The following is a 7,761-nucleotide window of genomic DNA, read 5'->3' on the forward strand; positions in this document are numbered from 1 at the left end:
GAAAACCTTTTTTCCCTAACATATCTTAAGACTGTAAGACTATAAAATCACCATTACAAATATTATCAGGTGCATTCTATATGTTGGACATGTAGGATTTTCACTGTGTAGTCCAAAATGTTTCTAGCTTCCATTTAAATTTCTTCTTTGATAAATAGTTAATAGAATAAAATAGCTTAATTTCCAAGCATATTGGAATCTTCTGGTTATCTCTTCTGATTATGTCTTTATTTTACACTTGAATTCTAGCTTGAGCATTTAATTGACTAGTTTCAATGTCTTGAATACTTTTGAAACTCATTTAATGGCTCTGCATATATTTTTCTGCCTTAGTCATTTTTCTGTTGCTACAACTGAATACCTGAGAGTGGGTAATTTATAACGAAAATGCATTTATTTTTCATAGTTCTGGTTGCTGGGAAGTCCAAGGTCTTGGAGCCACATCTGGTAACAGCCCTATTACTGATAGAGACTTTCTTTAGAGCCCCCAGGGTGCTGCAGGGCATCACATGGCAAGGGAGCTTATTAGAGATAGCCAAACTGGCTTTAATAACAGATCCACTCTCATGATAACTAACCCACTCCTGCAAACCTATTAATCCATTGATGAGGTCAGAGCCCTAAAACCCTTTTGAAGGCTCCATCACATTTGAAAGTTCTCATCTCTTAATGCTGTTACACCGGGGACTGAGTTTCCATATGAGTTTTGAAAGAGACAAACATTCAAACCACAGTGCATATAGTCATTAATATTTTGGTCAATGTTATATATGCACTTGGAAAAAATATACATAGTTTGTCATAGTTGACTTCAGTGTTCCATATGTGTCAACTAAGGCCAAGTATTTTTCAGACCTCCCCTCTTTTTAATTTGTTTTTTTTGTTTGTTTGTTTGTTTTCTGTTATGGAGAAAGAGATATTAAATATTCTCTATAATTATGGTTTTGTGTATTTCTCCTCTTGGTTCATCTAATTTGTAATATGTATTTTTGGAAGCCACACTAATAGATGCATACAAAGTTTAATTGTAATGTTTTCATATAACTTTATTTGTTGTTATTAAATATCTTTTTTCATTTCTAAAATTGTTTCTTCCTTTTAAGCTTATCGTTTCTGGTACTCATATTCTTTGTTTTGCTAATCTTTTCACAAAATGTTCTTCTCATTCTTTTGCTTTTTACTTTTCTTTGCCTTTATATTTAAGGAGTAACTCTTGTAGCAATCTGTAGCAGCATGATGTTTCTCGTCTTTTAATTTGTGTATTTAGACCATAAGACATTGTTGTTATTATTATTTTTACAGTCAATAGTCATTCAGATTTATTGACATATTTGCCTTTATTTTGCACTTTATTTCTTCCTGAATTTCTATGTTTCTAAGTAAAATCATTTTAGAATGATGTGTTTAGTGTGAGTTTGCTGTTAGCAAATTATCTCAAGTTTTACTTTGTCTGAAACTATCTTCATTTTGTTTTAACAAAGATATTTTCACTAGGCATAGAACTTCAGGAGGGCAGTTATTTGTTTTCAGTACTTAAACAATGTCATCCCATTGTCTCTGGCTTTCATTGTTTCCGTTGAGCAGTCAGCCTAAAGTCTTGCTTTTGCTACTTTGGGGTCAAAATATCTTTATTTCTCTGGTCCTTTAAAATTTTTTCCTTTTTGTTGTTTGTGTTTTGTTTGTATCTCACCAGTCTTATTACGATATATGTAGGTATCATTTTCTTTTATTTGCATTTATTCATCTTGTTTAAAGAACTTCTTGAATGAGTGACTTGATGTCTTCCATCAACTTTGGACAAATTTCAGTCAGATCCAATTTCTTTAAATTCGCCCCTATCCTCTCTTTATCCTTCTTCTGAAATTCAACTACATGGATGTTAGATATTATCCATATGTCTATATCTTATCATATATATCTTTTCTTTTTTTCTATACTTCTCATTATTTTTGCTCTCTGCTTCAGTCTTTTCTTCTGACCTATTTATTTTCCAGCTCACTAATTCTCTCTTGAGCTGTGTCACATATCCTGATAAACTCATCTATTGAGTTCTTAAGTTCAGTTTTTGCGTTTTTTAGTTCTAGAAGTTTCATTCAATTCTTACAGTTGCATGTTTTCTGGTGAAATTCTCATCTTATCATTTATTACTTTGATTATGTTAATTACAGCTATTTTTTAGTCCATGTCTGCTACTTCCAAAACCTGGGCCATCTTTTTCTGTTGTGTATTATTTCTCTTGGACTTACTTTTTAATATACTAGATTTTTTGGTGCTTTTTTGGTTATTTTTATCAATTGGACATTTTGTATAAACACTAAAATGATTCTAGGCTGGATGTGGTGGCTCACGCCTGTAATCCCAGCGCTTCAGCACTTTGGGAGGCTGAGGTGGGTGGATCACTTGAGGTCAGGAGTTTACGAGCAGCCTGGCCAACAGAGCGAAACAAGTCTGACTTACCTCAGAGCATCCTTGTCTGGAATATAGGTTTGCTCAAGTCTTGAATGCCTTGGCAGGTGTCTGATATTTGAAGTGAGGAAGATATAAATATTTTTAGGTTCTTAAGTTGCTTTTGGAGGGAGCACTACTCTTCTGCTATAAGCTACTACATCATTGCCAAATGAATTTCTGAACTAACTTTTATTGAGTATTTATTACCTGCCAGGCACTATGTTAGGTCTTACTTATTATCTTACTTTTTTTTCAGATGTACTTTGAGTTTCTGAGACTCAAAGTGTGAGACTCAGAGGAACTAAGTTACTTGCTCAGAATTTCTTTAAAGCGGTAGAAGCAAAGAATAAACTTTCAAAGCCGCTACAGCCTCTAGTCTTTACACCACGTTAGGGACAAAGTAGGATGTAATACAGTGTCTGGTAATGGTTAAAGATTAATGGTGAACTACTACTTTATGTCATTTGGTCCAAAATAGAATATAAATGTTGATATCTTTGATCCTGTGTAACAATTTTTGATGGAGACTGAGACACACAATAGTAACGAATGTTAGAGAGGTCACTAAATCTCTTTTCATATTTTGAAGGAAATAATTCTAACTTTTGGCTTAAAGGAACAGAAGATGCTCAAAAGAACAAATCAGGAAAGAGGAAAGAATAAAAGGGTAAGTAGCAAAAGGAATTCCTTTTTTTTTTCCAGTATGTATTCTGGAGATAGGTAGTTGTGGTGCTTTAAATGCAGAGCTGGGTACCAGGCTCATGAAAGACAAAGGTATATATTGCATGAAGAGGTGAATGGTGACTTAACAAAATATAGAAATAATAGGTTTGTGATCTGCAAAGTGCTGATATAACACATTATTTTAGACTTTTTAATAAAAGTTAGTTTTCTTATTTCCACTGTATAAATCCTTACTTCTTTTCTGTAGTGATAAAGGCAAGAAAAGAATGTCAGGAAAGAATGACAACTGGAGGTAATGACAAATGTAACTGGTCCTATATACAGTCATACCTTTTACATTGAGTTCCTCACATATACATTATCTCAAAGCATCACTTTGAGGCAGGAAAGAAAAAAATAGTCTCTGAAATTTTGTGAAATTACTGTGGAGAAAAACTTGAAATAAGGCAGATCCAGGTGTTTTTAACAATATAAAAACAAGAAAAATTAGGGTAAAATTTATATACCTAACCTAACAGGTATAAAGTGACAAAAGAAGTTGTGACCAGCTTGGATGTTTACCTATGAGCTAGTATTATAGGAAAAGTGGAGATCTGGGAGATAAGAGAGAGACACGTTTAGAAACTTAGAGATTCATAGAAGGGGAGGAAAGCACATAGAGAAGTGGGCTGTACTTGGTTCCAGATTTACGGGAGCAGCAAGCCAAGGAATGTTATCCAAAGTGGCACACCCACTATGTATGCTGTAAATAAGCACCAAAGTCAGCTGAAGGACTTTATGCATTTCAAATCAGCCTAACTTACCCAGGTCCAGAGAATTTTGTATTTGTACTGTTAGATTCCATCTTATGTCTGCCTGGCCTGGAAACAGAGCTTCAGGGCCCAAAAGTTGAAGAGCTTGCAGAGTCACCAACCTAGCCTGGGATCTCAGCTTGGATGTCTTGTTCAGGGCCAATAATCTGGTGAGTATCAGGTTCTCAAATTCTCAGAGTGAGACACAAGAAAACCTACCAGGCATGAGTTCTTCCTGCAAAAGAATGAGGGGTTGGCACTGGTTTCTCTTACAGCTCTGTGTGCTGCTGCTTGCCTAGAGCCATTCCCAGTTTTAAGCATCTAAGTTACATGCCTATGCCCATCCTTAAAGGATTTTTTCTAAAATAGAAAGATAGCAAGAATTAAGCCTCCTATTACCCTGTGCAGCCCAGAAGAATCTGAGCATAAGGTAAAGAGTGGAGAAAGGAGACTAACATTTGTTGAATATTGACTATGATAAGGCATTTTTCCTTTATTCTCTTTCTTAATCCTCTCAATAGCCATTTGTGGTACATCTGAATCTGCCTGGTGAGTAAGATTTGGGTTCGTCAAGACAGAGAAGGTATGGCACCTGTATACTCATATTTCCTCTGAGAGCATCTGGCAAGACACCTGGACTACTAACTGTTATGTTTATATAATATGAACACACTATAAATATAATACCTACATATTCATATATAGTGTTGCCTATTCACCTCCTCCAGTATTACTTTATTTTCAGTTCCAATTCCACAAGGATTTATTGGCTATTTTGTACCAGGATTGATGCTAGCTAGATAATTTAGGCAGACCTGGAGGTGGCATCAAAGAGGAAGGAATTTGGGATAATTCCTAGGTTTACTACTGGGGCAAGAGTTTAAGTTTATGTTTCCTCAATAAATGTGCAGATCCAGCAAGGAGATAGCTATCTTTTTTTTTTCTTCAGAGCTTACTATATGCTAAGCACTGTGATAAATTGATTGCCTGCATTCTTATTTAATTTTCACAAATATATATGGTAGGTGCCATAATTAGCATTATTTGAGTGATGAGTAAGCTGAGGCTTGGAGTGGTAACTTGCCCAGTTTGCAGCAGATGACAGTAAGTAGGTGGACAAGCTTAAGGTTTACATTTTGGACTCACTGACAAACAGGTGGTAGTTAACTGCTATGGTTTGGGTATGGTTTATTTGTTACCACCAAAGCTCATGTTGAAATTTGATCCCTAGTGAGGGCGGGTTGGGGGTGGGGCCTAGTAGGGGGTGTTTGGGTTATGGCAGTGGATCCCTCATGAATGGTTCAGTGCTCTTCCAACATTAGTAAGTACATTCTTGTTCTCACAAGAGTGAATTAGTTCTCAGGAGAATGGATTCTCATTGGAGTGAGTAGTTATAAGCTGGGATGCCCCTAAGGTTTCCCTCTCTTCATACATGTACACTTCCCCTTTTACCCTGTCTGCTATATTGTGATGCAGCAGATTAGGTCTTACCAGAAGCCAGAACTTGAACTTGAACTTCTTATCCTTGAACTTCTCAGCCTGCGGAACCATGAGCTAAACAAACCTCTTTTCTTTATATGTAACCCAGTCTCAGGTATTCTTTTTATTTATTTATTTATTTATTTGAAACAGAGTCTCGCTCTGTCACCCAGACTGGAGTGCAGTGGTGCGATCTTGGCTCACTGCAATCTCCGCCTCCCGGGTTCACGCCATTCTCCTGCCTCAGCCTCCCAAGTAGCTGGGACTACAGGTAGCCGCCACCACGCCCGACTAATATTTTGTATTTTTAGTAGAGAGAAGGTTTCACCGTGTTAGCCGGGATGGTCTCGATCTCCTGACCTTGCGATCTGCCCACCTCGGCCTCCCAATCAGGTATTCTTTTATAGCAACGTAAAACAGACCAAGACATAACCCATAAAAAGTAAGATATCTTCTAAGAACAACCTATTTATGTTGAAAGACAGTAAAATGAAGACCAGAATTCTGGAGAATATAAATATTTAAGGAGTGAGCAGAGAAAAAGTAATACACTATGAAAACCAAAATAAGTGGTCAGAGAAACAGAGGACCAGAAGAAAAATACTCAAAAAAAAAAAAAAAAAAAAAAAAAAGATGCTCAACACTATCAATTATAGCAGAAGCATTTAGCAAAATAAGGCCTGAGGAATACTTACTGCATTTGTAAATGTGCAGGTCACTAATGTCTTTAGCTAAAGCTGCCTCAGTGGTATATGCAAAGTCAGTGTCCAGCCAGTGATTTGAGGAGCAGATGGGCTTAATGAAACTATTCTAGGTCCCACCTGAATATATTGGGCTTCCCAGCCTATAACAGAGTAGATCCATTAGCAGCTCATTACTTGGAAATGTATTTTTAGTCTGACTTCCTTTAATTATTATAAAATTTCAAAATAACTCATTGAGGCTATTGGATAAAGAATAGAGCATAGGAGAAATGCTCCTGAAATAACACTTTTATTACAAGAATCAGAATTGGAAGGATAAAGGAGAGTTCCTTTCAGGCCTGACATAAAGACTCCTTCTAAAAACATTAAAATATGGGAACCCTGCAGAATCCATTTTGCATTTGTCTTTTCCCCTGTATCATTGCTAATGAATATGTCCTAGATTGTCAACCATGAGAAAGAAAGCATTTTCATTCCCACAGCATGTCATTCTCCTGAGAGTGGTGGTGTCTTCTTTATGTGTCATGGAACCTGTGACCTGTCACCTGATTGTCATGTTAGTTTATTAACATGTCAGGGCGTGCCACCCCTGGTTTCCACCTCAGAAAGGAAATTGCTTAGGGTGGGAGACATTCTGCTAGCCAGATAAGGCAGAGTTCTGCCAACTTTCAGTGCCAGGGAAACCCTAGACAGTAATCAGTACCAAACCTGACTATTAATAGGACCACCCAAAGGCACGTGGCTGGGAACCAAACCTCTCTCCTACCTTGGTCTGATCTATTGGCAAGTTTCCCTGCTAGATCCAGCTTTGCTCCCACATACATGGGGAGGAATTCAAAAACAGAAATTGTAAAGGAGGTAGGGCAGAAGGAATGGTTGGAAAGTGGGTCTCAGATGCTGGAAGGGTCGTAAGGGAGAAGTTTCTGATTAGTTACATCATGCAGGGCTTCAAACTTCAAAAAATAATAATTGATGGATGGAAGTCAAAGCTAAAGCCAAAGAAAGGCCTACACATGTTCAGAGATTTTGAGTTAGAAATTCTCTTTTTCCAGCTCTCTCTTCCACCCCCAAAAATCACTTGGGGAAAGCAAAGTAGTGATTAAGGAAATACAGGGGCAACAGCAGGCTATTCTCTGGGGCCTTCTAAATGCCAAGCCAAGCCTACCGCCTGCTTGGGAGATGAGTATGTGCTCTCCTCCAAAACTTCCTCAAGTCTCCTCTCCTGACATCTTTCTGCCAGATGGTAGTTCGAATTCTCAAGGTGCTTGGCCCTCCTGGTTCCTACAACGTGAGCCAAGCCCAGAGAACTTTGGTCCATCAGTTTCCCCCTTGCTCCACCCCTCTTGCGAGCAGGACCTGGAACCTGGAGGTCAAGGAGAGGCTAGGAGTGCCGACCTATGGCGCTCTGGGAAGGAGCTCCCAGCTTGTCCATGGGTGCCTTTGGGAGAGCATCAGCTCTGGCTAGGAGGGTTTCCGGAGCGCCTTCTACAGCTGAAGCACGCCTTTTGTCCTTTATGAGGTGAACGCATTATCAGCTCTGACTTGAATTTCCCTGTAGGGTTATCCCAATATTTTAAAATTACAATCCAGACTCTTAACAAATTACGAATGTGTGTAAACATAATCAGAGTGTGGATGCAATCCACTTGTAATTG

Source organism: Mandrillus leucophaeus, unplaced genomic scaffold, assembly GCF_000951045.1.
Source record: "Mandrillus leucophaeus isolate KB7577 unplaced genomic scaffold, Mleu.le_1.0 Scaffold207, whole genome shotgun sequence".
NCBI lineage: Eukaryota > Metazoa > Chordata > Mammalia > Primates > Cercopithecidae > Mandrillus > Mandrillus leucophaeus.